Below are 22,766 nucleotides of genomic sequence, written 5' to 3' on the forward strand. Positions count from 1 at the left end.
CGTATTTCGAGATTAGGATTTGTCACTCCGATTGTCGGAGAGGTATCTCTGGGCCCTCTCGGTAATGCACATCACATAAGCCTTGCAAGCATTGCAATTATGAGTTAGTTGTGAGATGATGTATTACGGAACGAGTAAAGAGACTTGCCGGTAACGAGATTGAACTAGGTATTAAGATATCGACAATCGAATCTCAGGCAAGTAACATACCGATGACAAAGGGAACAACGTATGTTGTTATGCGGTCTGACCGATAAAGATCTTCGTAGAATATGTAGGAGCCAATATGGGCATCCAGGTCCCGCTATTGGTTATTGACCGGAGACGTGTCTCGGTCATGTCTACATTGTTCTCGAACCCGTAGGGTCCGCACGCTTAAGGTTTCGATGACAGATATATTTATGAGATTTGATGTACCGAAGGAGTTCGGAGTCCCGGATGAGATCGGGGACATGACGAGGAGTCTCGAAATGGTCGAGACGTAAATATTGATATATTGGACAACTATATTCGGACATCGGAAAGGTTCGGAGTGATTCGGGTATTTTTCGGAGTACCGGGTAGTTACGGGAGAAGCAATGGGCCTTGATGGGCTTTAGTGGGAAGAGGAGAAAGGGCCAAGGGGCTGCTGCGCCCCCCTCCCCTCTAGTCCGAATTGGACTAGGGAAAAGGGGGCCGGCCACCTGTCCTTCTCCTCCACTTCCTTCTCCCTTCCTCCCCTCTTGGTGGACTCCTACTAGGACTTGGAGTCCTAGTAGGACTCCACATCCTGGCCGCACCTAGCCTTGGCCGGCCTCCTCCTCCTCCATCCTTTATATACTGAGGCAAGGGGCACCCCATGAACACAAGTTGATCCACGTGATCTTATTCTTAGCCGTGTGCGGCGCCCCCAGCCACCATAGTCCTTGATAATATTGTAGCGGTGCTTAGGCGAAGCCCTGCAGCAGTAGTACATCAAGATCGTCACCACGCCGTCGTGCTGACGGAACTCTTCCCCGACACTTTGCTGGATCAGAGTCCGGGGATCGTCATCGAGCTGAACGTGTGCTAAAACTCGGAGGTGCCGTAGTTTCGGTGCTTGATCGGTCAGGCCGTGAAGACGTACGACTACATCAACCAAACGCTTCCGTTGTCGATCTACAAAGGGTACGTAGATCACACTCTCCTCTCGTTGCTATGCATCACCATGATCTTGCGTGTGCGTAGGAATTTTTTTGAAATTACCACGTTCCCCAACAGGAGGATACTGGGCGCGACGGCGGACGGACGGGCGGGAGGGCGCTGGCCGCGGCGTGCAGCTGCTTGGGGGCGGGTGAGCGCCGGGATCAGCGTTCGGCTGCTCGGGGCGCCTTACGGGCGGGCGGGCGTTGCCCTGCGGCCTGTGGCAGCTCGGTGAAGAAGTAGGGAGTAGGGAGAAGGGAGCAGGAGAGATGAGGGCGCTGGCCGGCTGGGTGCTACTGCTCGATCGGGGAGGTGGAGGCTGGAGAGAAGAGGGAGCACGGGGGAGGAGATGGGAGTCGTGGGTGGAGCAGGTGGGGTCGTGGCCTCGTGGGTGGGGGTGTGCGTGGGGGTGCGTGCGTCGTGGGGTGGTGGGTGGAGGCGTGCGTCTGACAGCGTGGGATATGCGTTTGAGATATTGCCAAGTCATCAATCCGCGTGATTGATCCGCGTGATGTGCTTCTTCTTTGCCGTCTGCGAAAATAAATACAGACGGCAAAGAGATCACTTTGCCGTCTGCCAAAAAAACACAGACGGTAACAAATCTTTGCCATCTATCAAAACAAATACAGACGGCAAAGTTTCTTTGCCGTCTGTGATTTTTGCTGCAGACGGCAAAGCGAGCTTTTTGCCGTCTGTATTTATTTTCCCAGACGGCAAAGTTTTTTTTACCGTCAGTTTTTCTTTGCCGTCTACTGATGACGTCAAACCCACTCATTGCCGTCTTCCCGACGAAAAGCTGATGGCAAAGACGCCTCCTGACGGCAAATTACCTGTTTCCCGTAGTGATAGAAGAAATTATTTGCTACTAAGAGTGTTTCTTCTAATCCTAATGATATGCCTTTGTCTACTTTGATTGAGAATAATAATGAATCTATGGATGTGCATTTTGTTGGTAGGAATAATTTTGGCAACAACGCGTATAGAGGAAACTTTAATCCTAGGCCTTATCCTAGCAATTCCTCTAATAATTATGGTAATTCCTACAACAATTCTTATGGAAATTTTAATAAGATGCCCTCTGAATTTGAGACTAGTGTTAAAGAGTTTATGAATTCACAAAAGAATTTCAGTGCTTTGCTTGAAGAGAAATTGCTTAAAGTTGATGAATTGGCTAGGAACGTTGATAGAATTTCTCTTGATGTTGATTCTTTAAAACTTAGATCTATTCCTCCCAAGCATGATATAAATGAGTCTCTCAAAGCCATGAGAATTTCCATTGATGAGTGCAAAGAAAGAACCGCTAGGATGCGTGCTAAGAAAGATTGCTTTATAAAAGCGTGTTCTTCAAATTTCTATGAAAATAAAGATGAAGATCTAAAATTTATTGATGTGTTCCTATTAAATCCTTGTTTTGCAATATGAATCTTGATAATGATGGGACTGAATATGATCCACCTTTACCTAGAAGACGTTCCAAAAATTCGGAGTTTTTAGATCTTGATGCTAAAGTTGATAAAAGTGGGATTGAAGAAATCAAAACCCTAGATGTTAATAAACCCACTATTTTGGATTTCAAGGAATTTAGTTATGATAATTGCTCTTTGATAGATTGTATTTCCTTGTTGCAATCCGTGCTAAATTCTCCTCATGCTTATAGTCAAAATGAAGCTTTTACCAAACATATCGTTGATGCCTTGATGCAATCTTATGAAGAAAAATTTGAGTTGGAAGTTTCTATCCCTAGAAAACTTTATGATGAGTGGGAACCTAGTATTAAAATTAAGATTAAGGATCATGAGTTCTATGCTTTATGTGATTTGGGTGCTAGTGTTTCCACTATTCCCAAAACTTTGTGCGATTTGCTAGATTTCACGGATTCCAATATTAAGAAACCTATGGGAAGAATTAATGATGTTCTTATTGTTGCAAATAGGAACTATGTGCCTGTAGATTTTATCGTTCTTGATATAGATTGCAATCCTTCATGTCATATTAATCTTGGTAGGCCTTTCCTTAGAACGATTGGTGCAATTATTGATATGAAGGAAAGGAATATTAGATTCCAATTTCCATTAAAGAAAGGCATGGAACACTTACCTAGGAAGAAAATAAAATTACCATATGAATCTATCATGAGATCCACTTATGTATTGCCTACCAAAGATGGCAATACCTAGATCTATCCTTGCTTTTATGCCTAGCTAGGGGCGTTAAACGATAGCGCTTGTTGGGAGGCAACCCAATTTTATTTTTAGTTTTTTTTTGCCTTTTGCTTCTGTTTAGGAATAAATATTTGTTCTAGCCTCTGGCTAGATGTGTTTTTATGTTTTAATTAATGTTTGTGCCAAGTTAAACATATAGGATCTTCTTGGATGATAGTTATTTGATCTTGCTGTAATTTCCAGAAACTTCCTGTTCACGAAAACAATTGTTAAAAATCACCAGAACGTGATAAAATACTTATTCCAATTGCTCCTGATCAATAAACAAATTTTCTAGGTCGTCCTATTTTGGCTGATTTTTTGGAGTTCCAGAAGTTTGCATTAGTTACAGATTACTACAGTCTGTTCTGTTTTTGACAGATTCTTTTTTCGTGTGTTGTTTGCTTATTTTGATGAATCTATTGCTAGTAAAATAGTTTATAAACAATAGAGAAGTTGGAATACAGTAGGTTTAACACCAATATAAATAAATAACGAGTTCACTACAGTACCTTGAAGTGGTCTTTTGTTTTCTTTCGCTAACGGAGCTTACGAGATTTTCTGTTAAGTTTTGTGCTGTGAAGTTTTCAAGTTTTGGGTGAAAGATTAGATGGATTATGGAACAAGGAGTGGAAAAAGCCTAAGATTGGGGATGCCCATGGCACCCCCAAGATAATCTAAGGACACCATAAAGCCAAAGCTTGGGGATGCCCCGGAAGGCATCCCCTCTTTCGTCTACTTCCATCAGTAATTTACTTGGAGCTATATTTTTATTAACCACATGATATGTGTTTTGCTTGGAGCACCTTGTATGATTTGAGTCTTTGCTTTTTAGTTTACCACAATCATCGTTGCTGTACACACCTTTTGAGAGAGCCATACATGATTTGGAATTTGTTAGAATACTCTATGTGCTTCGCTTATATATTTTGAGCTATATAGTTTCGCTCTAGTGCTTCACTTATATCTTTTAGAGCACGGTGGTGGAATTTTTTTATAGAAACTATTGATCTCTCATGCTTCACTTAGATTATTTTGAGAGTCTTAAATAGCATGGTAATTTTCTTAAATAATCCTGATATGCTAGGCATACAAGATTTGTAAGAATTCTTATGAGTGTGTTGAATACTAAGAAAAGTTTGATGCTTGATAATTGTTTTGAGATCTGAAGATGGTGATATTAGAGTCATGCTAGTTGAGTAGTTGTGAATTTGAGAGATACTTGTGTTAAAGTTTGTGATTCCCGTAGCATGCACGTATGGTGAACCGTTATGTGATGAAGTCGGAGCATGATTTATTTATTGATTGTCTTCCTTATGAGTGGCGGTCGGGGACGAGCGATGGTCTTTTCCTACCAATCTATCCCCCTAGGAGCATGCGCATAATACTCTGCTTTGATAACTCGTAGATTTTTGCAATAAGTATATGAGTTCTTTATAACTAATGTTGAGTCCGTGGATTATACACACCCTTCTTCCTTCCACCATTGCTAGCCTCTCTAATACCGCACACTTTTCGTCGGTATCATACACCCACCATAAACCTTCCTCAAAATAGCCACCATACCTACCTATCATGGAATTTCCATAGCCATTCCGAGATATATTGCCATGCAACTTACCACCGTTCCGTTTATTATGACACGCTCCATCATTGTCATATTGCTCTGTATGATTCTTTCATACATGTCACTCTTGATTCATTGCATATCCCGGTACACCGCCGGAGGCATTCATATAGAGTCATATTTTGTTCTAAGTATCCAGTTGTAATTGTTGAATTGTAAGAAAATAGAAGTGTGATGATCTTCGTTTTTAGAGCATTGTCCCAAGTGAGGAAAAGGATGATGGAGACTATGATTCCCCACAAGTCGAGACGAGACTTCGGACAAAAAAAAGAGGCCCAAATAAAAAAATGAGAGAAAAAGAGAGAAGCGACAATGTTACCATCCTTTTAGCACACTTGTGCTTCGAAGTGGCACCATGATCTTCATGATAGAGAGTCTCTCATTTTGTCACATTCATATACTAGTGGGAATTTTTCATTATAGAACTTGGCTTGTATATTCCAATGATGGGCTTCCTCAAAATGCCCTAGGTCTTCGTGAGCAAGCGAGTTGGATGCACACCCACTTAGTTTCTTTTGTTGAGCTTTCATATACTTATAGCTCTAGTGCATCCGTTGCATGGCAATCCCTACTCACTCACATTGATATCTATTGATGGGCATCTCCATAGCCCGTTGATACGCCTAGTTGATGTGAGACTATCTTCTCCCTTTTTGTCTTCTCCACAACCACCATTCTATTCCACATATAGTGCTATGTCCATGGCTCACGCTCATGTATTGCGTGAAGATTGAAAAAGTTTGAGAATGTCAAAAGTATGAAACAATTGCTTGGCTTGTCATCGGGGTTGTGCATGATTTAAATGCTTTGTGTGTTGAAGATAGAGCATAGCCAGACTATATGATTTTGTAGGGATAACTTTCTTTGGCCATGTTATTTTGAGAAGACATAATTGCTTTTTTAGTATGCTTGAAGTATTATTATATTTATGTCAATATTAAACTTTTGTCTTGAATCTTTTGGATCTGAATATTCATATCACAATTAAGAAGAATTACATTGAAATTATTACAAGTAGCACTCCACATCAAAAATTCTGTTTTTATCATTTACCTACTCGAGGACGAGCAGGAATTAACCTTGGGGAAGCTTGATACCTCTCCAACGTATCTATAATTTTTTATTGCTCCATGCCATATTATCTACTGTTTTGGACATTATTGGGCTTTATTATTCACTTTTATATTATTTTTGGTACTAACCTATTAACCGGAGGCCCAGCCCAGAATTGCTGTTTTTTTGCCTATTTCAGAGTTTCACAGAAAAGGAATATCAAACGGAGTCCAAACGGAAAGAAACCTTCGGGACGTGATTTTTAGGAAGAATATGATCTGGGAGACTTGGACCCTACGTCAAGAAACAAATGAGGAGGCCACGAGGTAGGGGGCGCGCCTACCCCCCAGGGCGCGCCCTCCACCATCGTGGGCCCCATGTTGCTCCATCGACGTACTCCTTCCTCCCATATATACCTACGTACCCCCAAACGATCAGATACGGAGCCAAAAACCTAATTCCACCGCCACAACCTTCTGTACCCACGAGATCCCATCTTGGGGCCTGTTCCGGAGCTCCGCCGGAGGGGGCATCGATCACGGAGGGCTTCTACATCATCACCATAGCCCCTCCGATGAAGTGTGAGTAGTTTACCTCAGACCTTCGGGTCCATAGTTAGTAGCTAGATGGCTTCTTCTCTCTTTTTGTATTTCAATACAATGTTCTCCCCCTCTCTTGTGGAGATCTATTCGATGTAATCTTCTTTTTGCGGTGTGTTTGTTGAGACCGATGAATTGTGGGTTTATGATCAAGATTATCTATGAACAATATTTGAATCTTCTCTGAATTCTTTTATGTATGATTGGTTATCTTTGCAAGTCTCTTCAAATTATCAGTTTGGTTTTGCCTACTAGATTGATCTTTCTTGCAATGGGAGACGTGCTTAGCTTTGGGTTCAATCTTGCGGTGTCCTTTCCCAGTGACAGTAGGGGCAGCAAGGCACGTATAGTATTGTTGCCATCGAGGATAACAAGATGGTTTTTTTATCATATTGCATGAAATTATCCCTCTACATGATGTCATCTTGCTTAAGGCCTTAGTTTGTTTTATGAACTTAATACTCTAGATGCATGCTGGATAGCGGTCGATGAGTGGAGTAATAGTAGTAGATGCAGGCAGGAGTCGGTCTACTTGTCTCGGACGTGATGCCTATATACATGATCAACCTAGATATTCTCATAACTATGCTCAATTCTGTCAATTGCTCAACAGTAATTTGTTCACCCACCGTAAAATACTTATGCTCTCGAGAGAAGCCACTAGTGAAACCTATGGCCCCCGGGTCTATCTTCATCATATTAATCTTCCAACACTTAGTTATTTCCTTTGCCTTTTACATTGCTTTTATTTTACTTTGCATCTTTATCACAAAAATACCAAAAATATTATCCTATCATATCTATCAGATCTCACTCTCGTAAGTGACAGTGTAGGGATTGACAACCCCTTATCATGTTGGTTGCGAGGATTTATTTGTTTTGTGTAGGTGTGAGGGACTCGCGCGTAGCCTCCTACTGGATTGATACCTTGGTTCTCAAAAACTGAGGGAAATACTTACGCTACTTTGCTACATCACCCTTTCCTCTTCAAGGGAAAATCAACGCAGTGCTCAAGAGGTAGCAGTCATCGTAGTTCAACACGTGCACTAGTGGCACGTATTGACCACAATGTTGAGGAGTTTGATTGTAGATACTGTAATTCTGAAGATCAGTACAAAATCCGACCAGATGATATTTCTCGTGATAAGTTAACTCGAAGCCATCGGTGTAGTGGGTTTTGTCTACCATGTTCCACACATTGTTTGAACAATCAAAATAAGTTGTCAATGGAAATAAGATGTCAACTATTTTGAAATAAACAATATAAATTAGTTAATAATTAACTATGTTTGAGAAACTCACATAGCGGTAGAACTGGAGGCGTATCAACAAGGACCCAAATGTCCATATTGTCTTGGTCGATGTCAGGATCACCAAGATCCATGGTGACAAGCATACCCTCATCAAAACCATACATCTTGCAAAATGCTTCCCAATTTTTGCAACCAAAATGGGTTACGGTCTCAGCATTATACAGATTTACTTCAAAATCCACATCATGATGGGTCCTTAGGTGAATTTTCTTCGTTTCAAAATTTTCATGGTCTTCAAAATCCATCCTCTCCAAGACATAGCGTCTTGCATGGCATGGGATAAGCTATACTCGAATTGTAAAAGATGAAAATTACATTTTGAAATAGTTGAAGTCATGCTTAATTACCAAAAAAACACTTGTCGACATTACGTACCGTTTCAACATCGAAGGTCTCCTCGAGCTTAATGCTGAAGCGCCGATCATCGTCCAGGTGAGGCCTGTCGCACAGACCTCGATCGTCGTGGCACCAGCCGCACTCCCCCGGGAGACTTTCGTCGTCCGGTGACGACATTTCCTACGTTCATAATTCAAAGATTAAACTTGTACAATTAAATATATGTACTACAAAAACTAAATTAGATCATTATTATTCATCATGGGTTGACTATAGGTTTGTCGAGTCTTTTCTTGAAAACTCTCAGCTCATTTGGTCTATACATTCGACCGTTGGTGATGGTCGCTCCTCCATTCGTCCCCGAGTGCATTACACCAAAATGTCTAGAACACAGGAACGAAGGAGAAGCGACCCCCACGACAACAGTCGGGATTCTTCGTCGTCTCATATATTGTGGAGACTCGACAGACTTAAAGTCAACCCGAAATATCGTTTAATTATCTTTCAAAAAAAGGATTTGGCTGGTCTCACCTCGAGGTCGGAGGGGGTCGGTGACGGGGCCGACGGCTGGGATGATGGAGGGGGGCTCCTAGATTTCTGCGACAACAAAAACCCTATAAGCTATCAAGTAATCATATGCATACGCCTTGCATAGTGCTCTCCAATTTTAGCATTCAAAGTAGGAGTAGTTTTCCTATTTGAGCATTCAATAAGCAAAACCAAATTGTAAAATAAAGTAGTATTCAAATTAGCATGCATTCAATTATAAGCAAAACAACATCATCTCTTGCGTTCGTACATCGTCGAATATTATCACTAATACACCTCGAATACTATCATACATATAGCATCGCTAGTACAGCTAGAACCATAGCGCCTGACGGGTATCGTCGCAGGCGGTGGACACCCAAAGGGAAGGAACCATCACAGGATCATAGCTCCAGTGAGATCCCTGAAGAACCTGCCAGGTATTGTCGAACCTGCCCTCCAACGCAACCATGTAGTGACGGACGTGCTCGTCCTCCTCGCTGACACGGTGACGTACCACCTCCGCGGTGTCCGGAAGCCTAGGCATCATCACTGGCCCACGCAACCGCCACCAAACAAGGATCAAGTCAACAACGGGCTGGCTCCTCACCAACCTACGCCCCCCGGAAGGTAGCACCTCCCAATACCAGCCCGGCGGAGCCCAGTCCCGGACATGGCCCCTCTGATCAAGCCGGCCTCCTCCACCGAGTCGATGACATGGATGTGGGATAGGCATCATCGACGTCGATGCCGGAATAATTGCTTGAACTAAAAAATAAACTAGTTCTAATAATTTTCTTGCTAAAAATAAATTATACATTTATATATAGTAAAATAAAGTAGTTTTATTAAATCAACTAGTTCAACTACTAATTAAGCACTTACTATAAATAAAATAAAGTAGTACTTACTGAAAATAAACTACTTCTATATATAGTAAAATAAAGTAGTTTTATTAAATCAAATAGTTCAACTACTAAGCACTTAATTTTACTTTTTCCTCTACACTAACCTAAAATGCACTAACCTAAACTCGATATCTACTAACAATAACCTAAATAAAAAATTAATACATATATGAAAAAAACATATATAAACAAAAAAATGCCATGAACATTATATTCATACATACATAGCCATGTCCATTCATCATATAGCTACCACATACATATATACATTATATATATGAAAAAAATGCAATGAACAAAAAAATAATACACATTATATGAAAAAAAAGCACTGAAAAAGAGAGCCGTGGCAGCGGCGGCTCACATCGGGGGTGGCCGGCGAGGGCGACGGCGAGGGCGTCGCCTACGGCGGGGGCGGCGAGGGCGTCGGCGACGGCCACGGTGGGTGGCGCGGGCCGGGGCAGGCGCGTGGCCGGCGACGACGACGACGGTGGGGGCGGGTCATGGCGCAGGGGCGCGGCCGGGCGCGCTCGGGGGCGGCGGAAGGCGACGGCGTGGGCTCGGGGGCGGCGGACGGCGTCGGCGTGGGCTCGGGGGCACGGGCGACGGCGACGGCGGCGGGGCAGCCTGGCAGCGTCGAGCGGAAACTAGCGATGAAATATGAAAAAATGCTAAGTGTTGGCTTATATAGGAAAGGCTTTAGTCCTGGTTCGTGGTAACAATCGGGACCAAAGCCACCCTTCAGTCCTGGTTGGTGCCACCAACCGGGACCAAAGGTCTCTTTTCAGCAGCCCAAAGGGCGCGAAGCAGAGGCCTTTGGTCTCGGTTGGTGGCACCAACCGGGACTGAAGGGGGTGCTTTGGTACCGGTCCGTGGTGCCAACCGGGACCAATGCCCCCCTTTAGTCACGGTTGGTGCTACCAACCGGGACCAAAGGCCTGCGCCTGCCAAAGCCGCGGTGCGGTGGGATGTTTAGTCCCACCTAGCTAGCCGAGGAGTGGCAGGACCTGTTTATAAGCCCTGCCCCGTCATCTCCATTGAACTCCTCTGAATTGCAGGCCTCTGGGCCTAATCTCGCACTGCTATGCCTGTGGGCCTGCTAGGCATTTTGCGGGCCTGAATTCTGTCCCATGGATGGGTTTCTAGTCATATTCAGGCCATGGTGGCCCAGTAGGTGGCATTTTTTATTGTTCCTAGTTTATTTCTCTTATTTTTTGCTTTATTTATTTTATTTTGTTTCTACTTACAACGAAATACTTTTTTTCTAATTACTTATTTTATTTTATTTTATGATAATTCTTTTTGCTATTAAAGTTTCTAACAAAAAAAGTTCTTTATGACAATTCTTTTTTGCTTTTAATGGTTTTGAACAGAAAAAACTTTGATAATTTTAGTTGCATTAATTTTATATAATTTTAGTTTCAATAATACTAGAGGTTGCTTATAACGTTTTGAACAGAAAATGCGTTGATAATTTTAGTTTCATAAATTTAATTTATGTTATTAAAGTTTATTTTATTTTGTTTCTACTTATATATTTTATTAAAGTTTATTTTATTCTGTTTCTAATTACTTATTTATTTTATTTTATTTTATGATAATTTTTATTTTCCATGCATTTACTAATTATTTTGAGCTATAAGACCCTGAAATTGAAAAGCACTACAAATGAACTCTAAAAAGGTTGAAAGTTGGCATGGTATCATCATTTCACCCACATAGCATGTGCAAGAAAGTAGAGAGGGTTACAGCAAAAACTGGATGCACTTTGTGTACAAAACGGACAATCTCTTTCGAAGTATCAGGGTTTGATACGGAAACTCGTCTGTTACAAAGGGATTTCATTTTTTAGAACTTATTTGAACTCCATAGTTTTTCTGTGTTCAAAATGCACCATTCAAAGCCACATCATCAATTTTCAACCCTTTCTGACTTTATTTGTTATTTTCCATGTATTTACTGATTACTTTTAGCTATAAGACCCTCATATTGAAAAGCACTACAAATGAACTCTGAAAAGGTTGAAAGTTGGCATCGTATCATCATTTCAACCACATAGCATGTGCAAGAAAGTTGAGAGGGTTACAGAAAAAACTGGATGCACTTCATGTACAATACGGACAATCTGTTTCGAAGTATCATGATTTCATACGGAAACTCGTCTGTTACAACAGGCATTTCAAATGAACTACGAAAAGGTTGAAATTTGGCATGGTATCATCATAATAGTTGTGGAGAGAAAGTCCTCACTTTTTTTCGCTTGTGTACTTTGCTTATTGCGCCGTAACCATGGATAATCTTCATCGTTTATCAGGATGCTTGGGTCAGCCTTGAATTTGAAGGGAGGAATTTCATGAAACTTTTCATAATCTTCAGACATGTCTGCCTTGCCCTCCACTCCCACGATGTCCCTTTTTCCTGAAAGAACTATGTGGCGCTTTGGCTCATCGTATGATGTATTCGCTTCCTTATCTTTTCTTTTTCTCGGTTTGGTAGACATGTCCTTCACATAGATAACATGTGCCACATCATTGGCTAGGACGAACGGTTCGTCAGTGTACCCAAGATTGTTCAGATCCACTGTTGTCATTCCGTACTGTGGGTCTACCTGTACCCTGCCTCCTGACAGATTGACCCATTTGCACTTAAACCTAGGGACCTTAAAATCATGTCCGTAGTCAAGTTCCCATATGTCCACTATGTAACCATAGTATGTGTCCTTTCCCCTCTCGATTGCTGCATCAAAGCGGACACCGCTGTTTTGGTTGGTGCTCTTTTGATCTTGGGCGATCATGTAAAATGTATTCCCAGTTATCTCGTATCCTTTGTAAGTCAATATAGTCGAAGATGGTCCCCTGGACAACGAGTACAGCTCATCACAAACAGTGTTGTCACCTCTGAGACGTGTTTCCAACCAACTGCTGAAAGTCCTGATGTGTTCACATGTAATCCAGTCGTCACACTGCTCTGGGTGTTTGGAGCGCAGACTGTTCTTGTGTTCATCGACATACGGGGTCATCAAGGTAGAGTTCTGTAGAACTGTGTAGTGTGCTTGAGACCAAAAATGCCTGTCCCTGCATATTATTGAGTCCGCTCCTAGCGTGCCTTTTCCAGTCAGTCTCCCGTCATACCGCGATTTAGGGAGACCTATCTTCTTAAGGCCAGGAATGAAGTCAACACAATACCCAATGACATCCTCTGTTTGATGGCCCATGGAGATGCTTCCTTCTGGCCTACCATGGTTACAGACATATTTCTTTAGGACCCCCATGAACCTCTCAAAGGGGAACATATTGTGTAGAAATACGGGGCCCAGAATGACAATCTCGTCGACTAGATGAGCTAGGACGTGCGTCATGATATTGAAGAAGGATGGTGGTATGAAAATTATGAAAATTATGCCGACCAACGTGACATAGATTTTATTTATCTAGCAGGTATGTGAACCAGAAATTCCAACTGACCCTATTGTCGAGAGGTTAAATTTAGTTGAAGAAGAAAACAATTTCTTGAAGGAAAAAATAAAAAAATTGAGGAGGAGAAGATGATATTGGAGTTGCATGTTGCGGATGTCGTCGATGATCACAAGATCAAGATGGATGCAATCCGCTTGAAGATTAGAAAGATTAGAAAATATGCCATTCATACCGAGGCTTGGTATCATTATGCCGTTGGATCAATTGTTACCTTGGTTGCGATTATGATCGCATTTGTTTTCGCATTGAAATGTTTTACATAGTTTCAATGTATGGTTTAATTAATTAGATGCTCTGGAGAGCTATATGTTGTTAGATGAGAACTATGTATGTACTTTGGTTTTAATGTGATGATGAACTTCTATTAATTTGGTAACTTAATTATCTATTCATGATGTTCTGTAATGGTTTTTGCCACACTTAATTATATATAATGCACGCAGATGAACCAGCAATGGATGTACGGTGATAGACACACCTCCGAGTACATTAAGGGCATGCATGATTTTCTCAAAGTGGCTGAGGCAAACAAGTAGAATGGTTTTATGTGTTGTCCATGCCCTAAATGTGGGAATACGAAGTCTTACTCTGATCGGAAAATCCTTCACACCCACCTGCTTTACAAGGGTTTCATGCCACACTATAATGTTTCGACGAGGCACGGAGAAATAGGGGTTATGATGGAAGAGGCGAAGAAGAAGAGGACGATGACAACTATGTGCCCCCTGAATACGGTGATGCTGCAACGAGGGAAGCTGCTGAAGATCAAGAGGAACCAGACAATGTGCCCAATGATGCTGCAACGGAGGAAACTGTTGAAGATCAAGAGGAACCAGACGACGTGCCCGATGATGATGATCTCCGCCGGGCCATTGTCAATGCAAGGACGCAATGCAAAAGTCAAAAGGAGAAGCTGAAGTTCGATCGCATGTTAGATGATCAGAAAAAGGGTTGTACCCCAATTGCGAAGATGGCAACACAAAGCTCGGTACCCTACTGGAATTGCTGCAGTGGAAGGCAGAGAATGCTGTGCCTGACAAAGGATTTGAGAAGCTACTGAAAGTATTGAAGAAGAAGATTCCAAAGGATAACGAATTTCCCGACAGTACATACGCAGCAAAGAAGGTCGTATGCCCTCTAGGATTGGAGGTGCAGAAGATACATGCATGCCCTAATGACTGCATCCTCTACCGCGGTGCGTACAAGGATCTGAACGCATGCCCGGTATGCGGTGCATTGCGGTATAAGATCAGATGAGATGACCCTGGTGATGTTGACGGCGAGCCCCCCAGGAAGAGGGTTCCTGCGAAGGTGATGTGGTATGCTCCTATAATACCACGGTTGAAACGTCTATTCAGAAGCGAATACCGTAAGAAATACGGGAAGTTTTAGGGCACGTAGGTATATATGGGTGAAGGAAGTACGTTGGTGGAGCTTCGGGGGCCCCACGAGGCAGGGGGCGCGCCCTAGGGGGGTGGGCGAGCCCCCCACCCTCGTGGCCGCCTCCCTCCTTTCCTGACGTGGGGTCCAAGTCCTTCCGGTAGCTTTCCTTCCAAAAATAACTTCTCTAGTTGATTTCGTTCCGTTTCGACTTCGTTTGATATTCCTTTTCTTCGAAACACTGAAATAGGCAAAAAAACAACAAATTTGGGTTGGGCCTGCGGTTAATAGGTTAGTCCCAAAAGTAATATAAAAGTGGATAATAAAGCCCAATATTGCCCAAAACAGTAGATAATATAGCATGGAGCAATCAAAAATTATAGATACGTTGGAGACGTATCACTTGCCTTTGGATCTGTGATAGAAGGTGTACCCAACAGATTCTTTTGGGTATCCTATGAAGATTTACTTCTCCGATTTGGGTTCGAGCTTGTCATGTTGAAACTTTTTCACATAAGCATCGCAGTCCCAAACTTTAAGAAATGACAGCTTAGGTTTCTCGCCAAACCACAGTTCATACGGTGTCATCTCCACGAATTTAGATGGTGCCCTATTTAACGTGAATGTAGCTGTCTCTAATGCATAAACCCAAAACGATAGTGGTAGATCGGTAAGAGACATCATAGATCGCACTATATATAATAAAGTACGGCTACGACGTTCGGACACACCATTACACTGTGGTGTTCCAGGTGGCGTGAGTAGTGAAACTATTTCACATTGTTTTAACTGAAGGCCAAACTCGTTAACTCAAATATTTTATTTCTGCGATCATATCATAGAAACTTTTATTTTCTTGTTACGATGATTCTCTACTTCACTCTGAAATTCTTTGAACTTTTCAAATGTTTTAGACTTGTGTTTCATCAAGTAGATATACCCATATATGCTCAAATCATCCGTGAAGGTCAGAAAATTACGATACCTGCCGCGAGCCTCAACACTCATCGGACCGCATACATCAGTATGTATTATTTCCAATAAGTCAGTTGCTCGCTCCATTGTTCCGGAGAACGGAGTTTTAGTCATCCTGCCCATGAGGCATGATTCGCAAGCATCAAGTGATTCATAATCACGTGATTCCAAAAGCCCATCAGCATGGAGTTTCTTTATGCGCTTTGCACCAATATGACCTAAACGGCAATGCCACAAATAAGTTCCACTATCATCATTAACTTTGCATCTTTTGGCTTCAATATTATGAATATGTGTATCACTAGGATCAAGATCCAACAAACCATTTTCATTGGGTGTATGACCATAGAAGGTTTTATTCATGTAAACAGAACAACAATTATTCTCTTATTTAAATGAATAACCGTATTGCAATAAACATGATCAAATCATATTCATGCTCAATGCAAACACCAAATAACATTTATTTAGGGTCAACACAAATCCCGAAAGTATATGGAGTGTGCGATGATGATGATATCAATCTTGAAACTACTTCCAACACACATCGTCACTTCACCCATAACTAGTTTATGTTCATTCTACAACTCCCGTTTCAAGTTACTACTCTTAGCAACTGAACCCGTATCAAATACCGAGGGGTTGCTATAAACACTAGTAAGGTACACATCAATAATATGTATATTATATATACCTTTGTTCATTTTTCCATCCTTCTTATCCGCCAAAAACTTGGGGTAGTTCCGCTTCCAGTGACCAGTCCCTTTGCAGTGTAAGAAAATAAAATTGTGATGATCTTCATTTTTAGAGCATTGTCCCAAGTGAGGAAAAGGATGATGGAGACTATGATTCCCCACAAGTCGAGATGAGACTCCGGACGAAAAAAAAGAGGCCATAAAAAAAGAGGCCCAAATAAAAAAATGAGAGAAAAAGAGAGAAGGGACAATGTTACTATCCTTTTAGCACACTTGTGCTTCGAAGTGGCACCACGATCTTCATGATAGAGAGTCTCTCATTTTGTCACTTTTATATACTAGTGGGAATTTTTCATTATAGAACTTGGCTTGTATATTCCAATGATGGGCTTCCTCAAAATGCCCTAGGTCTTCGTGAGCAAGCGAGTTGGATGCACGCCCACTTAGTTTCTTTTGTTGAGCTTTCATATACTTATAGTTCTAGTGCATCCGTTGCATGGCAATCCCTACTCACTCACATTGATATCTATTGATGGGCATCTCCATAGCCCGTTGATACGCCTAGTTGATGTGAGACTATCTTCTCCCTTTTTGTCTTCTCCACAACCACCATTCTATTCTACATATAGTGCTATGTCCATGGCTCACGCTCATGTATTGCGTGAAGATTGAAAAAGTTTGAGAATATCAAAAGTATGAAACAATTGCTTGGCTTGTCATCGGGGTTGTGCATGATTTAAATACTTTGTGTGGTGAAGATAGAGCATAGCCAGACTATATGATTTTGTAGGGATAACTTTCTTTGGCCATGTTATTTTGAGAAGACATAATTGCTTTGTTAGTATGCTTGAAGTATTATTATATTTATGTCAATATTAAACTTTTTTCTTGAATCTTTCGGATCTGAATATTCATACCACAATTAAGAAGAATTACATTGAAATTATTCCAAGTAGCACTCCGCATCAAAAATTATGTTTTTATCATTTACCTACTCGAGGACGAGCAGGAATTAACATTGGGGAAGCTTGATACCTCTCCAACGTATCTATAATTTTTTATTGCTCCATGCTATATTATCTAATGTTTTGGACATTATTGGGCTTTATTATTCACTTTTATATTATTTTTGGTACTAACCTATTAACCGGAGGCCCAACCCAGAATTGTTGTTTTTTGCCTATTTCAGAGTATCGCAGAAAAGGAATATCAAACGGAGTCCAAACAGAATGAAACCTTCGGGAACGTGATTATTAGGAAGAATATGATCTGGGAGACTTGGACCCTACGTCAAGAAACAAATGAGGAGGCCACGAGGTAGGGGGCGCGCCCTCCACCCTCGTGGGCCCCTGTTGCTCCACCGACGTACTCCTTCCTCCCATATATACCTACGTACCACCAAACGGTCAGATACGGAGCCAAAAACCTAATTCCACCGCCGCAACCTTCTGTACCCACGAGATCCCATCTTGGAGGGGGCATCGATCACGGAGGGCTTCTACATCATCACCATAGCCCCTCCGATGAAGTGTGAGTAGTTTACCTCAGACCTTCGGGTCCATAGTTAGTAGCTAGATGGCTTCTTCTCTCTTTTTGGATCTCAATACAATGTTCTCCCCCTCTCTCGTGGAGATCTATTCGATGTAATCTTCTTTTTGCGGTGTGTTTGTTGAGACCGATGAATTGTGGGTTTATGATCAAGATTATCTATGAACAATATTTGAATCTTCTCTGAATTCTTTTATGTATGATTGTTTATATTTGCAAGTCTCTTCGAATTATCAGTTTGGTTTTGCCTACTAGATTGATCTTTCTTGCAATGGGAGAAGTGCTTAGCTTTGGGTTCAATCTTGCGGTGTCCTTTTCCAGTGACAGTAGGGGCAGCAAGGCACGTATAGTATTGTTGCCATCGAGGATAACAAGATGGGGTTTTTATCATATTGCATGAATTTATCCCCCTACATCATGTCATCTTGCTTAAGGCCTTACTCTGTTTTATGAACTTAATACTCTAGATGCATGCTGGATAGCGGCCGATGAGTGAAGTAATAGTAGTACATGCAGGCAGGAGTCGGTCTACTTGTCTCGGACATGATGCCTATATACATGATCAACCTAGATATTCTCATAACTATGCTCAATTCTGTCAATTGCTCAACAGTAATTTGTTCACCCACCGTAAAATACTTATGCTCTCGAGAGAAGCCACTAGTGAAACCTATGGCCCCCAGGTCTATCTTCATCATATTAGTCTTCCAACACTTAGTTATTTCCTTTGCCTTTTACATTGCTTTTATTTTACTTTGCATCTTTATCACAAAAATACCAAAAATATTATCCTATCATATCTATCAGATCTCACTCTCGTAAGTGACCGTGTAGGGATTGACAACCCCTTATCACGTTGGTTGCGAGGATTTATTTGTTTTGTGTAGGTGTGAGGGACTCGCGCGTAGCCTCCTACTGGATTGATACCTTGGTTCTCAAAAACTGAGGGAAATACTTACGCTACTTTGCTGAATCACCCTTTCCTCTTCAAGGGAAAATCAACGCAGTGCTCAAGAGGTAGCAGTCATCGTAGTTCAACACGTGCACTAGTGGCACGTATTGACCATAATGTTCAGGAGTTTGATTGTAGATACTGTAATTCTCAAGATCAGTACAAAATCCGACCAGATAATTTTTCTCTTGATAAGTTAACTCGAAGCATTCGGTGTAGTGGGTTTTGTCTACCATGTTCCACACATTGTTTGAACAATCAAAATAAGTTGTCAATGGAAATAAGTTGTCAACTATTTTGAAATAAACAATATAAATTAGTTAATAATTAACTATGTTTGAGAAACTCACATAGCGGTAGAACTGGAGGCGTATCAACAAGGACCCAAATGTCCATATTGTCTTGGTCGATGTCAGGATCACCAAGATCCATGGTGACAAGCATACCCTCATCAAAACCATACATCTTGCAAAATGCTTCCCAATTTTTGCAACCAAAATGGGTTACGGTCTCAGCATTATACAGATTTACTTCAAAATCCACATCATGATGGGTCCTTAGGTGAATTTTCTTCGTTTCAAAATTTTCATGGTCTTCAAAATCCATCCTCTCCAAGACATAGCGTCTTGCATGGCATGGGATAAGCTATACTCGAATTGTAAAAGATGAAAATTACATGTTGAAATAGTTGAAGTCATGCTTAATTACGAAAAAAACACTTGTCGACATTACGTCCCGTTTCAACATCGAAGGTCTCCTCGAGCTTAATGCTGAAGCGCCGATCATCGTCCAGGTGAGGCCTGTCGCACAGACCTCGATCGTCGTGGGACCTCGATCGTCGTGGCACCAGCCGCACTCCCCCGGGAGACTTTCGTCGTCCGGTGACGACATTTCCTACGTTCATAATTCAAAGATTAAACTTGTACAATTAAATATATGTACTACAAAAACTAAATTAGATCATTATTATTCATCATGGGTTGACTATAGGTTTGTCGAGTCTTTTCTTGAAAACTCTCAGCTCATTTGGTCTATACATTCGACCGTTGGTGATGGTCGCTCCTCCATTCGTCCCCGAGTGCATTACACCAAAATGTCTAGAACACAGGAACGAAGGAGAAGCGACCCCCACGACAACAGTCGGGATTCTTCGTCGTCTCATATATTGTGGAGACTCGACAGACTTAAAGTCAACCCGAAATATCGTTTAATTATCTTTCAAAAAAAGGATTTGGCTGGTCTCACCTCGAGGTCGGAGGGGGTCGGTGACGGGGCCGACGGCTGGGATGATGGAGGGGGGCTCCTAGATTTCTGCGACAACAAAAACCCTATAAGCTATCAAGTAATCATATGCATACGCCTTGCATAGTGCTCTCCAATTTTAGCATTCAAAGTAGGAGTAGTTTTCCTATTTGAGCATTCAATAAGCAAAACCAAATTGTAAAATAAAGTAGTATTCAAATTAGCATGCATTCAATTATAAGCAAAACAACATCATCTCTTGCGTTCGTACATCGTCGAATATTATCACTAATACACCTCGAATACTATCATACATATAGCATCGCTAGTACAGCTAGAACCATAGCGCCTGACGGGTATCGTCGCAGGCGGTGGACACCCAAAGGGAAGGAACCATCACAGGATCATAGCTCCAGTGAGATCCCTGAAGAACCTGCCAGGTATTGTCGAACCTGCCCTCCAACGCAACCATGTAGTGACGGACGTGCTCGTCCTCCTCGCTGACACGGTGACGTACCACCTCCGCGGTGTCCGGAAGCCTAGGCATCATCACTGGCCCACGCAACCGCCACCAAACAAGGATCAAGTCAACAACGGGCTGGCTCCTCACCAACCTACGCCCCCCGGAAGGTAGCACCTCCCAATACCAGCCCGGCGGAGCCCAGTCCCGGACATGGCCCCTCTGATCAAGCCGGCCTCCTCCACCGAGTCGATGACATGGATGTGGGATAGGCATCATCGACGTCGATGCCGGAATAATTGCTTGAACTAAAAAATAAACTAGTTCTAATAATTTTCTTGCTAAAAATAAATTATACATTTATATATAGTAAAATAAAGTAGTTTTATTAAATCAACTAGTTCAACTACTAATTAAGCACTTACTATAAATAAAATAAAGTAGTACTTACTGAAAATAAACTACTTCTATATATAGTAAAATAAAGTAGTTTTATTAAATCAAATAGTTCAACTACTAAGCACTTAATTTTACTTTTTCCTCTACACTAACCTAAAATGCACTAACCTAAACTCGATATCTACTAACAATAACCTAAATAAAAAATTAATACATATATGAAAAAAACATATATAAACAAAAAAATGCCATGAACATTATATTCATACATACATAGCCATGTCCATTCATTATATAGCTACCACATACATATATACATTATATGTATGAAAAAAATTGCAATGAACAAAAAAATAATACACATTATATGAAAAAAGCACTGAAATAGAGAGCCGTTGGCAGGCTCACATCGGGGGCGCCGGCGAGGGCCTCGGCTACGGCCGGGGGCGGCGAGGGCATCGGCGACGGCCACGGTGGGTGGCGCGGGCCGGGGCAGGGGCGTGGCCGACGACGACGACGACGGTGGGGGTGGGTCGTGGCGCAGGGGCACGGCCAGGCGCGCTCGGGGGCGGCGGAAGGCGATGGCGTGGGCTTGGGGGCGGCGGACGGCGTCGCCGTCGGCTCGGGGGCACGGGCGACGGCGACGGCGACGGCGGCGGGGCAGCCTGGCAGCGTCGAGCGGCAACTAGCGATGAAATATGAAAAAATGTTAAGTGCTGGCTTATATAGGAAAGGCATTAGTCCTGGTTCGTGGTAACAACCGGACCAAACCACCTTCAGTCCCGGTTGGTGCACCAACCGGGACCAAAGGCTCTTTTCAGCAGCCCAAAGGGCGCGAAGCAGAGGCCTTTGGTCCCGGTTGGTGGCACCAACCGGGACTGAAGGGGGGCTTTGGTACCGGTCCGTGGCAAAGGGCGCGAAGCAGAGGCCTTTGGTCCCGGTTGGTGGCACCAACCGGGACTGAAGGGGGGGCTTTGGTACCGGTCCGTGGTGCCAACCCGGACCAATGCCCCCCTTTAGTCGCGGTTGGTGCTATATTATCTACTGTCTTGGACATTATTGGGCTTTATTATTCACTTTTATATTATTTTTGGTACTAACCTATTAACCGGAGGCCCAACCCAGAATTGTTGTTTTTTGCCTATTTCAGAGTTTCGTAGAAAAGGAATATCAAACGGAGTCCAAACGGAATGAAACCATCGGGAACGTGATTATTAGGAAGAATATGATCTGGGAGACTTGGACCCTACGTCAAGAAACAAATGAGGAGGCCACGAGGTAGGGGGCGCGCCCTCCACCCTCGTGGGCCCCCTGTTGCTCCACCGACGTACTCCTTCCTTCCATATATACCTACGTACCCCCAAACGATCAGATACGGAGCCAAAAACCTAATTCCACCGCCGCAACCTTCTGTACCCGCGAGATCCCATCTTGGGGCCTGTTCCGGAGCTCCGCCGGAGGGGGCATCGATCACGGAGGGCTTCTACATCATCACCATAGCCCCTCCGATGAAGTGTGAGTAGTTTACCTCAGACCTCCGGGTCCATAGTTAGTAGCTAGATGGCTTCTTCTCTCTTTTTGGATCTCAATACAATGTTCTCCCCCTCTCTCGTGGAGATCTATTCGATGTAATCTTCTTTTTGCGGTGTGTTTGTTGAGACCGATGAATTGTGGGTTTATGATCAAGATTATCTATGAACAATATTTGAATCTTCTCTGAATTCTTTTATGTATGATTGGTTATCTTTGCAAGTCTCTTCGAATTATCAGTTTGGTTTTGCCTACTAGATTGATCTTTCTTGCAATGGGAGAAGTTCTTAGCTTTGGGTTCAATCTTGCGGTGTCCTTTCCCAGTGACAGTAGGGGCAGCAAGGCACGTATAGTATTGTTGCCATCGAGGATAACAAGATGGG

This window comes from Triticum urartu, chromosome 3, assembly GCF_003073215.2.
Source record: "Triticum urartu cultivar G1812 chromosome 3, Tu2.1, whole genome shotgun sequence".
Lineage (NCBI taxonomy): Eukaryota > Viridiplantae > Streptophyta > Magnoliopsida > Poales > Poaceae > Triticum > Triticum urartu.